General features: G+C 40.5%; 1 protein-coding gene across 1 annotated transcript in view; it reads right to left on the bottom strand.

Annotated features, from left to right (window-relative positions):
- MGA (MAX dimerization protein MGA) overlaps positions 1 to 3,726 on the bottom strand; it is a 167,517-nt gene extending 163,791 nt beyond the window's left edge. Inside the window, exon 1 of the mRNA XM_042989091.1 lies at positions 3,675 to 3,726. The gene's annotated coding sequence lies outside the window, so the exon portion shown is untranslated. The remainder of the gene's footprint in view (positions 1 to 3,674) is intronic.
- Between the last annotated feature and the right edge of the window lie 14,667 nt (positions 3,727 to 18,393).

Here is an 18,393-nt window from a genome sequence, read left to right on the forward strand (position 1 = left end):
TGAGCTAAGTAAGGGCAGAGAGAGAGGAAGAGACAGAATCCACAGCAGGCTCCAGGCTCTGAGCTATCAGCACGGAGCCTGATGCAGGACTTGAACTCACAAACTGTGAGATCGTGACCTGAGCCGAAGTCGGACGCTTAACCAACTGAGCCACTCAGGTGCCCCTGATATATGCCATTTCAGACTTTTATGTAAATTTTAGACTTGTAGACACATATAGGCATAATCCTACAAAAATGTGATCATACTGCATATAATTTCATAACTTTTTTTTTACTTAACAAAATATATGCTTTTAAGTCATTAGATCATGCCTATTGGCTATAAGGTATTTTCCTCTATAAAAGTACCATATTTACTTAACCAATCCCCTATTATTTAACATTTAAGTTTTTCCAGATTTTAGCTATTATAAAAAATACTACAAAGACAACTCTTAAATAAACATCTTTACAAACTTACAAATTAACCAAGAGAAGCTGGTGAGTCAAAGGGCACACAGGTTTTTAATGCTTTCAATAGGGATAGCCAAAATGCCCTTCAAAAAGGATATTCAAAGATAAATATGCACTAACAGTAGCGTATGTGTGCGAATTTCCTCACTCCTATGCCAATACAATATTAACAGTTTATTACATACATGCAAACCTGCCAGACTAAGTGGGGGAGAGTGGAGCAAGTTGTTCTGTGTTACTTGTTTATAAATGAAAAATAATGTTTTTATCTTTATTATGTATGTGATCTATCTAGTCACGTCTTTTGCCCATCTACTAGATATATTAAGATTATACTTGTAAGTCCAACACATGATGCAAAAATTTCCCCCCCACATTTGCCTAGCATTGCTCATCATTGGATCCCCTACACCTGAGAAAATGCCTGGCACATGGTAAGCACTCCATAAATATGTTAAACCAATACTAAGCGAATAAATTTGTCTTCATAATGTTTTTACCAACTACAGGTTGTTTATTCAAACAATATCCACCATTTTATGGATTCTGCCTTTACAGTCATGCTTAAAACAGCTCATCCCATTTCAAGATTCAAAAAATGTTTACCCATTTTTTTAAAGTAGTAATCCTCTGACTTCACTTTTTTTTTTTTAAGATTTCATTTTTGGGGTGCCTGGGTGGCTCAGTTGGTTAAGTGTCCGACCTTGGCTCACAAGTCATGATCTCACAGTTCATGGGTTAGAACTTCACCTTGGGTTCTGTCCTGACAACTCAGAGCCTGGAGCCTGCTTCAGATTCTGTGCCTCCCTCTCTCTACCTCTCTCCCACTCGTGCGTGCGTGCTCTCTCTCAAAAATAAACACAAAATTTTAAAAAAATTATTAAAGTTTTTATTTTTAGGTAATCTCTAAACCCAACATGGGGCTCAAACTTACAACCACAAGATCAAGAGTCACATGCTCTACCAACAAAGCCAGCCAGACGCCCGACTTCACATTTTATATTTAAATATTTAATTCATGTTGATTTCATTTACATTTTAAGATTCCATTTTATTTTCTTTTCAAACAGCCAAATGTTCCAACACAATTTTGAAATTCCTTCTCAACTAATGTGAAATGCCATCTTTATAATACTAAATAGCTTTATATACTTCTAAATTTATTATTGTTTCACTACTCTATTCCAGACCTACTGCTGTTTTATCATAGTTTTATTTGTATAATCACTAGTACAAGACCCCCCCCCACACACACACACACACTTTACTTTCAAAATGATTCTTACTTTACAGATTCATTCTTCCAAATGAACTTTATAATCATTCTGTCAAATTTTCAAAAGGTAATACGGTTGGAATTCTGTGAAATTACCAACCATATGAGCTAGTTCAAGTTAATCTCTGTCGCTATTTTCCTTGTTGGTAAAATGGAGAAAATAGTACCCACATTATATAGGTTTGTTAACAAAAGTAAATGAATCAAGATATATAAAGTATTAAGCTAAAAAGATGTTAACTATCATAATTGTTCAAAAATGGTAACTACTGTTATAAAGATTACTCAAAAAAGGTTTTCCAGACTGTGCTCCCACAAAATTCAAAGGCCCTTTAAGATACATCAAAGGGTAGGACAAAACATAAGAAGTGATATGAAAAATACATAATTAATGTCTGCCTCATTTCATTAAAGCCCTGACCCTTGGTAAAATGAAGAGCTGGGAGCGAAAACCATGAAAAACATCAAAGGCTGGTGGCAAGGAAGCCTCAACAATTTTACAAATATTGGCCAACCAAGTGGAGAAGACGACTTCTAGGTCCTTCTAGTCAGTCTTATGGGGCATTAGCAAATCCCTTCTAACTACTGGTTTCCAAGCTCCACAGTTAAAGAACAATACTACTTACCTCTTGATTTCTTTCCAGGAAACACAGAGACTAGCCCTCTAAAAGACAGACTACTTTTCAGATTACTGAGTGGGAAGGCACAGAGTATAAATGCAATTGATAAACATGGACAAATATGCCCAAAATATTACAAGAAATTACCTCCAGTTTTCCTACATCACTGCAGTAATGGAAGGGATAGTGTGTGGGGGGGTGGTTCTTCTTGTGGGGAGACAGGCTCGTCTCATTTCGTTGTTAATTCTTTTGTTATCTGCATAACACTGTGGGATTAGGTAGAGGTCACATACCACAGGGAGGACTTAAAAAAATCCTACACAGAATACAAATGAGAAAATGGAAGCCGAGAATGGCAACAGGACTTGATCATTACGAAAGAAGCCAAAGGCCTAGACGCCAGAACCCCTAATTCCCAGACCACAGCTCATTCCACTACACCATACAGCCTCTCGCCGACGCTTGCCACGCTTCGAAGTGGGAGGAGCAAAAGCAGACGGATCAGACCGCAGCAAAGACGCTAAAGAAAACCACAGGTCGGCTCAGTCAAAGGCACGTGACTGGCCACGCCTCTCCCCTACCACCCTCCCCCTTCCCCGCGCCAGCAGCACGCGCTGCCAACCTCATCATGTGACCTTCACGCGGCCCCAACGCTCCCCCTGCTAGGCGACTCTTTCCAGCAGCCATTTTGCCGAGAACTTGTCGTCCATGCTCACAGAAGGGCAGGACGCCACGAAAACCCGTGGCCAGATTTTACAGGCTGCACACGCGCTTCGAAAGAGCGCTCGCGCCGTGAGGACTGAGCCGAACCTCATTGAACACGTCGCACCCCGGGGCGCCGGGGAAAGCTGTGGGTGCGCCTCAGCCTGCGATTGGCTGTGGCGTCCACGTGACGCCACTGCCCCCCCCCCATTTTCCCCTACCCCCCCCACAAAAACACCCAAACAGACTCTTAACACCTCGCGCCAAGTACACGCCACTGGGCGCGTGGGACCAACGGGGCGCGTGGCAACTAAGGCGCCTGCGCGTACCTGCCAGGGCCGATCGGAACGGGCCCACGCGCCGCTCCGCTCACGGGTCCCGGAATCCTCGCGCTGCCGGACCACCCGGCTAGTCATTGGCTGCCAGGTTTGGTCACGTGTTTAGCTCAGGCCCACCCCTAACCGCTAATCACCTGGCACCGTGCTCGAAGCGGCGCCGAAAGTCATTCGCACGCGGAAAGGGAGGGTAGTTAAAGGACCTCCTTTTTCGCCGCTTTGGAGTTACGTTCATAAAGGGGAAACGAGAAAGCCGGGTCTCAAAACTAAGTAAGCTCACACCTACCGGTTTAACTTCGCGTGCCTCTCCAGGAGCCGAGAACCATCGCCCTTGGGCGCTCCCCGATGCACGCCGGGATACGTCTGGCGCCCCTCAGTGTGCTGCAGAGCATGCCGGGAAAGGCACCTCTCCCGATTTCCTGGCTCTCACCTCCAGGGTGTTCCTTTCATGTCCCCTTGAAAGCCTGGTTCTTGGGCTGGGAATGAGGCGACTTCAGTAATTATGGGAATGTGACTGGATGTGAAGAGGCACTCTCAGTGCCCCCTTCCCCCACTTGTTCCCTTTCTGTGGTCTTGGGGAAACCGCTTAACCTTTCTTCATGGAGCGTGCATTTAGTGCCTGCTGAGTGCTTTTGTGAATATTGCAAAAAAACAAACAAACACACAGTGAGAGTACTTGCCTACAATGAAACTACCAGCTTTTTATGGTCAGTGGAAAATAATGCTAATTTAAGTACAACTTAACTGCAAATCCCACTAGGGAGTGGAAATAATGCTTGAAGTTTCTCTTAGGATAGAAGACAAGACTTTTCTTGCTAACCTTACAGCTATTGTTGGGGAAAGTGGGGGTAGACAGAGCAGGAGGTATTTTAAAGGGGCTAGAGATGTGGCCATATTACATTTTATGGTTCTACTTGTTCTAGCTATGGTATATTGGAACCAAGAAAAACACCATCCGCTAATACTGAAAAAAGGTGGTCTTAGATCGTAAGGAGTTAATTTTGTAGTATTCACAGGCTGACCTCCAGGCCAAACCCTGATATTTTACTCCCAGAAAGCCCCCAATTAGAACAATTCATATCTCTTTTGCTATGAACTCCAGTCCTCAGCTCTTCTGATTTCAAAGCTATTTTTTCAGTTAACAAAGGGATGATTAAGCCTGGGGAATTTGACTAGCACTGGTCAGACTGACAAGAGTGCTGATTTATAAAGTAGAAATTAAATGTATTAATTAACAATGTGGTTACTGAGCCAAAACACAGTTTGGGGCACCCTTTTCTTGTTTCAAGATAGTCAATAAGCCTATTTAATCAGAAAAGTATTGGGGCACCTGGGTGGCTCAGTCAGTTAAGTGTCTGACTTTGGCTCAGGTCATGATCTTGCAGCTCCTGAGTTCAAGTCCCATGTGGGGCTCCATGCTGACAGCTCAGAGGCTCAGAGCCTGGAGCCTGCTTTGGATTCTGTGTGTGTGTGTGTGTGTGTGTGTGTGTGTGTGTGTGTGTGTGTCTTTTTGTCTCTCCCCTAGTCACACTCTCTGTCCCTCTTTCAAAATAAACATTAAAGGGGCGCCTGGGTGGCGCAGTCGGTTAAGCGTCCGACTTCAGCCAGGTCACGATCTCGCGGTCCGTGAGTTCGAGCCCCGCGTCAGGCTCTGGGCTGATGGCTCGGAGCCTGGAGCCTGCTTCCGATTCTGTGTCTCCCTCTCTCTCTGCACCTCCCCCGTTCATGCTCTGTCTCTCTCTGTCCCAAAAATAAATAAAAAACGTTGGAAAAAAAATTAAAAAAAAAAAAATTAAAAATAAATAAATAAATAAATAAACATTAAAAAAGAAAAGAAAATTGTTTTCTGACTATAAAATCAAAAGAAAGGGAATTAGATGATTACATGTAGTAAAACCATAAGGGGCCCCTGCCTGGCTCAGTTGGTACAGCACGTGACTCCTGATCTTGGGGTTGTAAGTTTGAGTCCCACCTTGGGTGTAAAGGTTACTTTTTAAAAAAAAACCTTTAAAAACCTAAAACCATTAAATTATAAGCAAAACTATGTTAAACTTGAAGTTATAAAACACTCCAATATACTTGATTACATTCAATCCTAACGTCCACGAGAACAAAGTACTATACTAATATTACCATCTCCTGAAACGATCTTGAGTGGGAAACTGGAAAATGTGTTTTAATATGTTCTCCAAATGATTTTGATGCACAAGTTTGGGGTCTGTTGGCTATAGTTGAAAGAGCCCAGGCCTTGAAGTCAGACCCATCTGGGTGAACCTGCATATCTCTCCTTTACTGTACGTTGACCTTGAACAGGTTTTTTAACTTTCTGAGCCTCAGTTCCTTTAAGTGCAGGTTGGGGGCAATCACACCTATTCTTCGACTGTTATGATTCTGAGATAGAAATATTTAAATTTTTTAATGTTTATTTATTTTTGAGAGAGACACACAAATCTTGAGCAGGGGAGGGGCAGAGACAGAGGGAGACAGAATCTGAAGCAGGCTCCTGGCTCTGAGCTGTCAGCACAGAGCCTGACGTGGGGCTCGAACTCACAACCCCGAGATCATGACCTGAGCCGAAATAGGATGCTTAACTGACTGAGCCACCCAGCTACTCCGAGATAAAAATATTTTAAAACACCTGTCACAGTCCCTGATGCATTGGAGGCATTCTGTAAATGTGACTACTAGTTAATTGTAAAGGTTGTATTCTAACCAGTGTCCTGTACTCTGTCCAACAGCACACTCTTGAATCCTTTTTTCTCCACTATTCTGTTTCTCCCCTAGACAGTGCTAGAGGCACACTAACAGATTCTTACACTGCAGATCTTTTTTAGACTTTGGTGACTGTTGCCCATCTGTTGGTGCATATTGTTACATTATCTCCCGCCTTCGTTTCAAGTTTTTTTTTTCTCTTAACTAATGTTAAAATGCTGAACTGTAGACATTACTGAAGTAAAATAATGATGATACAGAGATACTTAGAGAGTGGAGGGGGCACTTAGAGAGTGGAGGAGTGTTTTGTTTCAAGTAGGTTAAAAATTGTTTACATTTAAATACCTCAGAGTGAAGACATCCTCAAAATTTGCTCTTCATTTATATAACACAATATTTTAGATGTTCCCTTCCCAGTCTCCTTCCAATGGTTTCTTTTTCAGTATCTTCATACGTTTCTAACAAAAAGAGGGTTTAGCTGAAGCGAGTTTCCCACAGACATCTGAAATTTAATATTTCCTAAGTGAAACTACCCATCCCTTCACTTTACACACCAGCTACTACTGCCTTCCCTTACATAGGCAATTACACCACCATTCCAGTAAGTCTCTCGGTCTAGGAAACCTCCTAATGGAATTATAAGGATAATTCCTTATCTGTTCCTTCTCATCTGTTTACCACATTTAATTGGTCAAAAAGTTCTACTTCTAATACTTAAACATCTTTTAAGTCCAAACCCTAATTTCCACTTCTTCCACCATTATATTAGTTCAATCCTTATCTTTATCAGACGCTACAAATATAAATATAAATATTTCATTATAATGATAATAGCAAGTTAAAGTTGATTTCAGAATACAAAAGGTGTCACTTGCACTGTTTTACAAGAGACCAGTAAAAGGTTTGCAATGTCCTACACGGTGAATGCTCTTTATAAAAATGAGTGAAATAAATTTCTTTAATATGAGTAAATATATCTAATTATATTCTGTAGGAAATTATATGGTCTGGAAGTTTTGGACAGATATTTTACTGAGTGCTGAGGAGTACTAGTAGAGATCTTGGAAGTATTAGTAGACATTTATATTATTTTCAAATATTTCTGGTTCCCCCAACTTCCTAGAACATGATATAATTGTTTTTTTCTTGCTCTGTTGAAGTTCAGAGTGACTATAGGGCTTGCTTTTGTATGTGAGTGTAAGTGACATGTATCACTTCTATGAAGAAGCTTTAAATACCAGTGTGCAGTTTACCCATTTTCTCTTTCCATTGGCCACAGCTACTAGCAATGCTCCAACTGGTGGTTACGCTATTGGCATTGGGCCCATAAAATGGAAGACACAGAGCAAATACCCTCAACCAGCTAGCAGAGAATATGTAGTATGAACAAGAAATAACTTGTATTGTTCTGAGACACGGAGATTTGGGATTGTCCATTAACACATGTAATCTAGCACACACTGAATGACATAGAAATGGAGGGAGTTGCTACAAGTGACCAAAATCCATTTTGTTAGACTCCAATTGCCAATGACCACGATGTAATACAAATTTAGAAACAGGAGAATAGGAGGGACAACTGCCTGATTATGGTATAAAAGAAGAGCCTGTGGGTGCCTGGGTGGCTCAGTTGGTTAAGCATCTGACTTGATTTCAGCTCAGGTCATGATTTCACAGTCTGTGAGATCAAGTCCTGTGTCGGGGCTCTGCGCTGACAGCACAGAGCCTGCTTGGCAGTCTCTCTCCCTCTCTCTCTGCCCCTCCCTCTGCTCATGCATGTGTGAGCTCTCTCAATAAATAAATAAATAAATAAATAAATAAATAAGAAGAGCCTGAAGAATGAACAGTCATTGGAACCTTGCTTTTCATCTCCCCTCACCACATAATCATTCTTCACAGACCAGCCAAAGTGATCTTTTAAAAATATTACTGAGATCTTTTCTAAGAGAAAGGTCTTAACTGATTACCCTATCTAAAGTGGACTGCCTCCACCCACTGGTCACCTTTATTTTATCACCCCTTTTCTTTTTTCTTTTAATTTTTTAACGTCTGTTTATTTATAATCTCTACACCCAATGTGGGTCTTGAACTCACAACCCCAAGATCAAGAGTTGCATGTTCTTCCTACTGAGCCAGCCAAACACTCCTCACCCCATTTTATTTTCTTTATGGTACTTCTCATTTTCTCAAAGTATCTTATCTATTTGTTTTATTGTTTGCCTTCTATCTCTACCCAAGAGAATGCAAACTTCATGAGAATGGAAGCCTCCTCTGTAGTCTCAGCATCTTGAAAATTATCTGGTACATAAAACACAGCCAGTGAGAAAATATCTGCAAACCATATATCTGATAAAGGTTTAATATTCAGAATATGCAAAGAACTCCTACAACTCAGCAACAAAAACTCTATTAAAAACTGGGCAAACACCATAAGAGACTCTTAAAAACTGAGAATAAACTGAGGGTTGATGGGGGTTGGAGGGAGGGGAAAGTGGGTGATGGGCATTAAGGAGGACACCTGTTGGGATGAGCACTGGGTGTTGTATGGAAACCAATTTGACAATACATTTCATATTTTTAAAAATAATATAATAAAATAAATAAATAAATAAAATGGGCAAAGAATTTGAATAGATATCTCTCCAAAGAAGATATACAAATGGCCAATACGCACATGAAAAGATGCTCAAAATCACTGTTCTTTTATGCAAATCAAAAACACAGTGAGATACCACTTCACACCTCTTACAATGGTTACTATTAAAAAACATTTAAAGAAAAGTCTCTTTTTTTTTTTATTGTTTACTTATTTTTGAGAGAGAAACAGAGTGCAAGCAGGGGAGGAGCAGAGAGAGACACACACACAAAATCTGAAGCAGGCTTCAGGCTCTAAGCTGTCAGCACAGAGCCTGAGGCCGGGCTCAAACACATGAACCATGAGTTCATGACCTGAGCTGAAGTCACATGCTCAACCGACTGAGCCACCCAGGCACCCCAATTAAAAACAAAAAGGATATGGAGAAATTGGAACCCTTGTGCATTTTTGGTAGAAGTGTAAAATAGTGCAGCCTCTATGGAAGACAGTATGGCAGTTCCTAAAAAACAAAACAGGGGTGACTGGGTGGCTCAGTCTGTTGGGCGTCGGACCTCAGCTCAGGTCACGATCTCACAGTCCATGAGTTCGAGTCCTGCATCAGGCTCTGTGTTGACATCTCAGAGCCTGGAGCCTGTTTCAGATTCTGTGTCTCCCTCTCTCTCTGATCCTCCCCAGTTCATGCTCTGTCTCAAAAAAAATAAACATTTTTAAAAATTAAAAAAAAAAAAACCATATATTGCCATACAATCAAGCAATTCCACTTCTGAATATATACTTACAAGAACTGAAAGGATATTGAAGAGATATTTGTACACCAAGATTCATAGCAGCAGTCTTCAGAATAGCCAAAAGATAGACACAACCTAAATGTTCACGGACAGATGAATGGATACGCAAAATGTGGTATATACATACCGTTGAATATTATTCAGCCTTCAAAAGGAGGGGAAACCTGACACATGTTATAACATAGATGAATCTTGAGGATATTGTGGTTCATGAAATAAACCAGTCACAAGAAGACAAACACTTAGTGTTTCCATTTAAACAAAGTATCTAGAGTAGTCAAATTCATAGAGACAGAAAATTGAATGGTGGTTGCCAGGAGCTGGAGAGAAGGGCTAATGGGGAGTTCTCATACAAAGGGTTTCAGAGTTTCAGTTTTGCCAAGATGAAAAGAATTCTGGAGACTGGTTGTACCGCAATGTAAATGTACTTAACACTACTGAACTATACACTTAAAAATGCTTATTACAATAGAAAAAAGTGGTTAGGATGGTAAATTTTGTTATATATATTTTAACACAGTTTTTTTTTTTTAAAGAAAGTCAGAAGATATTTGTTGATAGAATTAAGGAATGAATGAATATATAAGCTAAGACTGATTTTTCTGATAATCATTTACCATTTTAATTCACTGGACTTGACCACTTCTAATGATTACTAGTATTGGGCATTTGTGTGTCTGAGAGAGACAGACAGAAAGACAGACAGTCCTCTACACTGCTCCCAGATTTAAGTTCCTTTTCTGAAGCACAGATCTCATCATATAATGCCTTAATTTGAAAACCACTGAAAGGGGCACCTGGGTGGTTCAGTTGGTTAACCGTCCAACTTTGGCTCAGGTTATGATCTAACAGCTCATGGGTTTAACCCCCACATTGGGCCCTGTGCTGACAGATCAGAGCCTGGATCCTGCTTCAGATTCTGTGTCTCCCTCTCTCTCCGCCCTTCTCCGCTTGTGTGTGCTCTCTCTTTCTCTCTCACAAATAAACATTAAAAATAATAAAAATAATAAAAATAAAAATAATAAATAAATAAACGATTGATAAAGTGCCTGGGTGGCTCAGTCAGTTGAGCATGCAACTCTTGATTTCAGCTCAGGTCATGAGTTCAAGACCCTGACTGAGCTCTGTGCTGAGAGCATGGAGCCTACTTAGATTCATTCTCTCCCTCTCTCTCTCTGCCCACCCCCCATTCTCTCTCTCTCAAAATAAATAACCTTTATGAAAAAAATTAATAAAGTCCAATTTATTGACCTTTACTTTAATGGTTAGTTTTGTATCTTGTCTAAGAAATCTTTGCCTACCCAAAGTTGTAAGGATTTTTTTCTGTGTTTTTTGCAGAAGTTTTAAAAAATATTTAAGTAATCTCTACACTCATTGTGGGACTCGAACTCACGACCCCCAAATAGTCGCATGTTCTACCAACTGAGACAGCCAGGTGCCCCTTACATTTAGGTCTAATATCTACCTCAAATTAATAGTAGTGTTTGGTGTGAGGTAGGGTTGAGTCTTTGTTTTTTGTTTTTTGTTTTCATAAAAATATCAAGTTGATTCAACACTATTTATTGAAGACTTTTTCTCCCTTTGAATTACTTTGGCCCCTGTATTAATTATCTATAGCTGTGTAACAAATTACCCCCAAGATTAGCAGGTTAAAACAGCAAATATTTATTATCTTAGTGTTTCTATGGTTAAGGTATCTGGGCACAGTTCACCTGGGTGCCTCTGGAAGAAAGATTCTCATGAGGTTGCAGGCAAGCTATTGGCCAGGGCTGCGGCTTATCTAAAGGCTTGATTTGATTCACAAGGAGCAGAGTCTGCTTCCAAGCTCATTCATGTGGTTCTGGGCAGACCTTGATTTTTTGCCATATGGGCTTCTCTGCAAGGCTGCCTTACAACATGTCAGCTAGCTCTTTACCAATAGCAAGCCACCCAAGATAGAAAGAGTGTGCCCAAGATGTAAACCAGAGTCTTTTTTCTGTTTTTAATTTTTTTTAATTTTTATTTTATTATTTTTGTCAAGTGTTTATTTTTGAGAGAGAGAGAGAGCCTGAGCAGGGGAGGGGGAGAGAGAGGAGGGGACACAGGATCACAAGCAGGTCCTGCACTAACAGCAGAGAGGCCAATTTGAGGCTAAACCGTGAGATCATGACCTGAGCCCACAGTCAGATGTCTAACCAACTGAGCCACCCAGGCGCCCCAGTCTTTTTTTAAAGCTAACCCCAGAAGTAACACCCTATCACTTCTGTCAGCCCACACTCAAAGGGAGATCACATAAGGGTGTTAGGCAGGAATCATTAGGGTCCATCTTAGAGGCTGCCTACCACAACATCTTTTTTTCAAAATGCAATTGACTAGGGGTGTGTAGGTGGCTCAGTCTGTTAAGCTTACAACTCCCCATCTCAGCTCAGGCCATGGTCTCACTGTTCCTAAGATTGAGCCCCATGTCATCAGGCTCTGCTGACAGTACAGAGCCTACCTGGGATTCTCTCCCTCTCTGCTTCTGCCCATGCACATGCTCTCTCTCAAAATAAAATAAACTTAAAAAAAAGATCGACTACATACGTTTGGGTCTATTTCTAGGTTCTATTTTGTTTCATTGCCCTGTTTATTTTTCCACATACTAATGCCATGCTGCCTTGATTTCTGTAGCTCTACAGTCAGTCTTGAGATCAAATTGTGTGTGTGTGTGTGTGTGTGTGTGTGTGTGTGTGTGTGTGTGTGTGTTTTGTTTTGCTTTTAAGTAATCCCTATACCTGACTCAAGGCTCAAACTCACAACCCCAAGATCCACAGTTAGATGCTCTCCTGACTGAGCCAGTCAGGCACCCCTTTCAAAACTGTTTTGACTATTCTAGGTCCTTTGTATTTCCATAATTTTTACAACCAGCTTGCCAATTACTATGAAACCCCCCCCCCAATATTTTATTTATTTATTTATTTATTTATTTATTTATTTTTATTTATTTATTTATAAATGTTTATTTTATTTTTTTTTAATTGCCTATTCTTTTTAAAAATTTTTTTAACGTTTTATTTATTTTTGAGACAGGGAGAGACAAAGCATGAACAGGGGAGGGTCAGAGAGAGGGAGACACAGAATCTGAAACAGGCTCCAGGCTCTGAGCTGTCAGCACAGAGCCTGATGCGGGGCTCGAACCCACAGACTGTGAGATCATGACCTGAGCCGAAGTCGGACGCTCAACCGACTGAGCCACCCAGGCACCCCATAAATGTTTATTTTTGAGAGAGAAAGAGCATGAGCAGGGGAGGGACAGAGAGAGAAGGAGACAGAGGATCCAAAGTGGGCTCTGCACTGACAGCAGCGAGTCCAATTCTGGGCTTGAACTCACAAACCCTGAAATTATGACCTGAGCTGAACTCAGACACTCAACCAACTGAGCCACCCAGGTGCCCCGAAACCCCCCCTGGTATTTTAATTGGAACTGCATTGACTCCATAGATCAACTGTGAATAACAAAAACCTTAATAATATTGTCTTCCAAACCATTAATGTGTGTTCACAATACAGACATCTGACAAAGAACAAACATCTGGAACATATAAAGAAGGCTTATAGCTCAATAATAAGACAGCAACATAATATATTTTTAGATGGACCTTGAACTGACACTTTACAGAGAAAAATCTACAAATGGCTAATAGGCATACAAAAAAGATGCAAAATTCTATTAATTGTCATGGAAATACAAATTAAAACTACAATCAGATACCACTCATACTTCCTAGAGTGTCTAAAATTAAAAGACTTGATGGGGGCGCCTGGGTGGCTCAGTTGGTTGAGCATCCACTCCTGACTTCAGCTCAGGTCATGATCTCACAGTTTGTGAGTTCGAGCTCTGCACCAACAGCACAGAGCCTGCTTGGGATTCTCTCTCTCTCTCCCTCTCTCCCTGCCCCTTCCCTGCTCATGTGCTGTTTCTCTCAACATAAATAAATGAACTTTTAAAAAATTAAAAAAAAAAAAAAGACTTGATAACTAGTGTCGGCTAGATTTAGAGCAACTGGAACTCTCATACATTGCTGCTGGGAGTATAAAATGGTAAAATCCTTTGGAAAGTAGTTTGACAATTTCTTTTTTTTAACCTTTTTTTCAATGTTTATTTATTTTTGAGAGAGAGACAGAGACAGAGACAGAGTGTGAGCGGGGAAGGGCAGAGGGCAGAGAGAGAGGGAGACACAGAAAATGAAGCAACCTCCAGGCTCTGAGCTGTCAGCATAGAGCCCCATGCTGGGTTCAAACTCGAGAACTGTGAGATCATGACCTGAGCCCAAGTCAGACACTTAACCGAAAGAGCCATCCAGACACCCTGACAACTTCTTTTTTTTTAATTTTTTATTTTTTTTAATGTTTATTTATTTTTGACAGAGAGAGAGGCAGAGCATGAGCGGGGGAGGCGCTCTGAGCTGTCAGCACAGAGCCTGACTTGGGGTTTGAACTCACAGACCGCGAGATCATGACCTGAGCCAAAGTCAGATGCTCAATGGACTGAGCCACCCAGGTGCCCCCACCCCAACAATTTCTTAAATTTTAACATATACTAGGGTTCCTGGCTGGCTCAGTTGGTAGATGAAGTGACTCTTGATCTTGAGGTCTTCAGATCAAGCCCCACATTGGACATAGAGATTTCTTAAAAAATAAAATAAAAAAGAGGTGCCTGGGTGGCTCAGTCGGTTAAGCATCCAACTCTTGATCTCGGCTCAGGTCATGATCTCACACTTTGTGAGTTCAAGCCCCACGTGGGGCTCTGTGCTGACGGTGCAGAGGCTTCTTAGGATTATCCATCCCTCTCTCTCTGCCACTCCTCAACTCCCTCTCTCTCAAAAATAAAAAATCAACATTTTTTAAAAATAAAATACAATAATAAAATAAAATAAAATAAAATAAAATAAAATAAAATAAAATAAAATAAAATAAAAATTTTTGACATAAACCTATCCTATGACCCAAAATTCAACTTCTTGGTATTTACTCAAAAGAAATGAAAACATATATCTTCAAAAAAAGTGTTGTGTAAGAATTTTTATGCCAACTTTATTCAAAATAACCAAAAAGTAGAAATATCTAATGTCCATCAACAGAAAAATGGATGAACATTAACAGTGAGCTATTACTCAACAATAAAAAAAAAATGTACTGATATATGTAACAACATGGAGGAATCCCAAAACACATGCTGAAGAAAAGAAGCCAGAACTATAATAATACACACTATATGATTCCATTTATGTGACATTCTAGAACCAACAAAACTAATTTATGATATACTGGAAAAAGATGACCCAACTTCTTTGCCACTGTCCTCACTGAAAAGTGGGATTTATTTTTCCACCCCTTTGAATTTGGGCTGGCTTTTTGACTGCTACCACCTATAGAATACAGCAGAAGTGACGCTGTACCAATTTGGGGCTTAAGTCTTTAAAAGGACTAGCAGCTTAGGGGCGCCTAGCTGTCTCACACAACTCTTGATATTGGGGTTGTGAGTTCGAGTCCCATCTTGGTGGAGAGTACTTAAAAAAAATTTGTTTTAAGTTTTTAAAAAAGTGGGCCCCTGGGGCGCCTGGGTGGCTCAGTCGGTTGAGTGTCTGACTTCAGCTCGGGTCATGATGACACAGTCTGTGAGTTCGAGCCCCGCGTCGGGCTCTGTGCTGACAGCTCAGAGCCCAGGGCCTGTTTCAGATTCTGTGTCTCCCTCTCTCTCTGACCCTCCCCCGTTCATGCTCTGTCTCTCTCTGTCTCAAAAATAAATAAATGTTAAAAAAAAATTAAAAAAAAAAAAAAGCGGGCACCTGGGTGGTTCAGTGTGCTGTGTCCAATTTCGGCTCAGGTCACGATCTCCCAGTTTGTGGGTACGGGCCCCACATAGAGCCCGCTTCAGATCCTCTATCTCCCTCTCTCTCTGCCCCTCCCCTGCTTGCACTCTCTTTCTCCCTCTCTCAAAAATAAACATTAAATAATAATAATGATGGCAATAGATAAATAAAATAAATAAATAAATAAATAAATAAATAAATAAATAAATAAATAAGGGGTTCCTGGGTGGCTCAGTTGGTTAAGCATCTGACTCTTGATACTCAGCTTAGGTCATGATCTCATGGTTTGTGAGCTCAAACCCTGCATTGGTTTCTGTGCTGATGGCACTTAGGCTGCTTGGGATTCTGTCTCTCCTTCTCTCTGCCCCTCCCCCATTTGTGTGTGCATGGGGGGAGGGGGCACGTGTGCACACTCTTTCTCTCTCTCGCTCAAAATAATAAATAAACATTAAAAAATTATTTAAAAAATTAAAAATTAAAAATAATTTTTTTTTTTTTTAAGGACTAGCACCTTCTAGTTCCTCCTTCTTGGAACCCATACTGTGAGGAAGTTCAAACAGCTGTGTGGAAGAAAAACAAAGTCCCTTATTGGCAGTCTTAGCTGCATTCCCAGCCAAGAGCCAATCCCAACTTGCCAGTCATGTGAGTCATTTTGGAAGTAGATTCTCCAACCTTAGTCAAGGCTCTCTTGGCTGATGTCACAGAAAGCAGAGACACAATGATTCCACTAAACCCTAACTAAGTTACAATATTTTGAGCCAATAAATGATTTTTATTGTTTTAAGTCACTAGGTTTTGGGGTGTTTTACCTATCAATGAATAAGCAAAACATCTGGTAATATAAAAATCATATCACTAGTTGCCTTGGGAAAGAAGTGGGATCAGCTGCAAAACACAAAAGGGGATTTTCAGGAATGATGGAAATGTTCTATATCTAGATTGGAGTAGCAGTTATAAGGATATATATATATATATATATATATATATATATATATATATATATACTGTTGAATCGTAGACTTGAAATCTATATATTATAATGTATATAAATTACACCTAATGAAGTTGTTGTAAAAAAAAATAATAACTTTGATGATTCTCTATTAACTAGAATATAAAGACTAAGATTCTCACTTGCTGAGGCACTCTTCACAAAGTAGCCCCAGCCTGAATTCCCAGGATATTCCCTTCCCAACCTTTACACTAAAGCTAAACAAAATGATTTGCAGTTCCACACGGGCCCAGGCTTATTGATGTTGTTCTATCCTCCTGGTATGTCATTCCCCGATCTCAGGCTCCTCAAGTCCTAGTCATCCTGTGACACCCACCTTTCCCTATCCCTGTGCTGAGACTGTCTTAGTCACCACCTGCTCTTGCTCAAAGAACACTTTGTGAGAACTTTTTTTATAATACTTATCACATTATACTGTAAGTTTTTGTTTACATGTTTATCTACTAGACTCTGACTTTCTTCAGGAAAGAGAAAACTTTTTTTTCTTTTTAGTGTTTATTTTTGAGAGAGAGGGAGGGACACAGAGTGTGAGCAAGGGAGGGGCAGAGAGAGAGGGAGACACAGAGTTCAAAGCAGGCTGCAGGCTCTGAGCTGTCAACACAGAGCCCTATGTGGGGCTCCAACCCATAAACCGTGAGATCATGACCTGAGCCAAAGTCAGACGCTCAACTGACTGAGCCACCCAGGCACCCCAGGAAAGAGAAAACTTCTGACTCATTTTTGTGTCACCATAATCTAAGTACTGGGCAGGTAATAGATGCTCAGTAAATGATTAATGAATTATTATACATTAGCCAGGGGCTCCTTTTGCTCCTTTCATTATTTTACTGGTGTTTCCCAGCCTTCTGTGGTATAGGTGTCTCTTGAGTCTCCATCCACTGCCATCCTCCATTATCTGCTTTTCTCTCTCTCTCTCTCTCTCTCTTTCTCTTTCTCACCCTTTGGCAGTCTCTAAAGGCTCACCCAACATCATGGCTGCAACCATTTTCTTCATTACAGATATCCCAAAAATCTGATATTAACAAATGTTTACTGAGCATTAAGGACACTATACCAAAGGCTGGAATACAAGGACTTACAAAAGAATCCAGAGTACGTGAGGATTTGAAGGGTCCTAAATGTTGAAGACAAGAGAGCAAAAGGAACTGAATATCTGCAAGAAACTGAGTCTGTGTGCCCTAGAGAATAAGGAAACATTTAAAAAAATTTTTTTTAATGTTTTTTATTTATTTTTTGAGAGAGAGAGCGTGAGCAGGGGAGGGGACAGAGAGAGAGGAGGACAGATTTCCAAAGCAGGCTCCGTGTTGACAGGCTGCCAGCAGCAAGCCCAATGTGGAGCTTAAACCCACAAACTGTGAGATCACAACCTGAGCTGAAGTTGGATGCTTAACCGACTGAGCCACCCAGGTGCCCCAAGGAAGCATTCTTAAATGGGTAAGTATGAAGGAGAAATTGGTTTGGGGAGAAAAATAATGAATTTTGTCTTAGCCACATTGGGTGTCATACTATTACATTAGAGTGAAACAGTGTTATAAACAGAGATACAGAATTGTATTCATTTTTCAATGCCGCTCCCCCCCCACAAAATATACACATGTAGTTTTTGCCTTCATGAGACTTATTGAGGTGACAGATACAAATCAAAGGATTCTTTAAATAAATATAAAATTGCAATTTATAATGAATACTGCCAAGAGGAACATACTCCTATGAAATATATATAGCAGGTAGAATTGACCTGCTCAAGGCAGTTGGCAATGATTGTTCAAGGAAGAGAAGAAGTTGACTGTGGGAGAGAGGGAAAGGGTTCTAAGCAAAGGAATAGCATATGTAAAAGACTATAGCATAGAAATAGAAAGTAGCCTGGGTGGCTTAATCGGTTAAGCATCCAACTCTTGGTTTCAGTTCCGGTCATGATCTCACAGTTCATTGAGTTTGAGCCCCCAGTTGGGCTCTGCGCTGACACATGGAGCCTGCTTCCAATTCTCTGTCTACCTCTCTCTCTACCCTTCCCCAACTCTCTCTCAAAAATAAATAAACATTAAACTAGGAGAGACCTGAGCCTG

The sequence above is a fragment of the Panthera tigris genome, chromosome B3, assembly GCF_018350195.1.
Source record: "Panthera tigris isolate Pti1 chromosome B3, P.tigris_Pti1_mat1.1, whole genome shotgun sequence".
Classification (NCBI taxonomy): domain Eukaryota; kingdom Metazoa; phylum Chordata; class Mammalia; order Carnivora; family Felidae; genus Panthera; species Panthera tigris.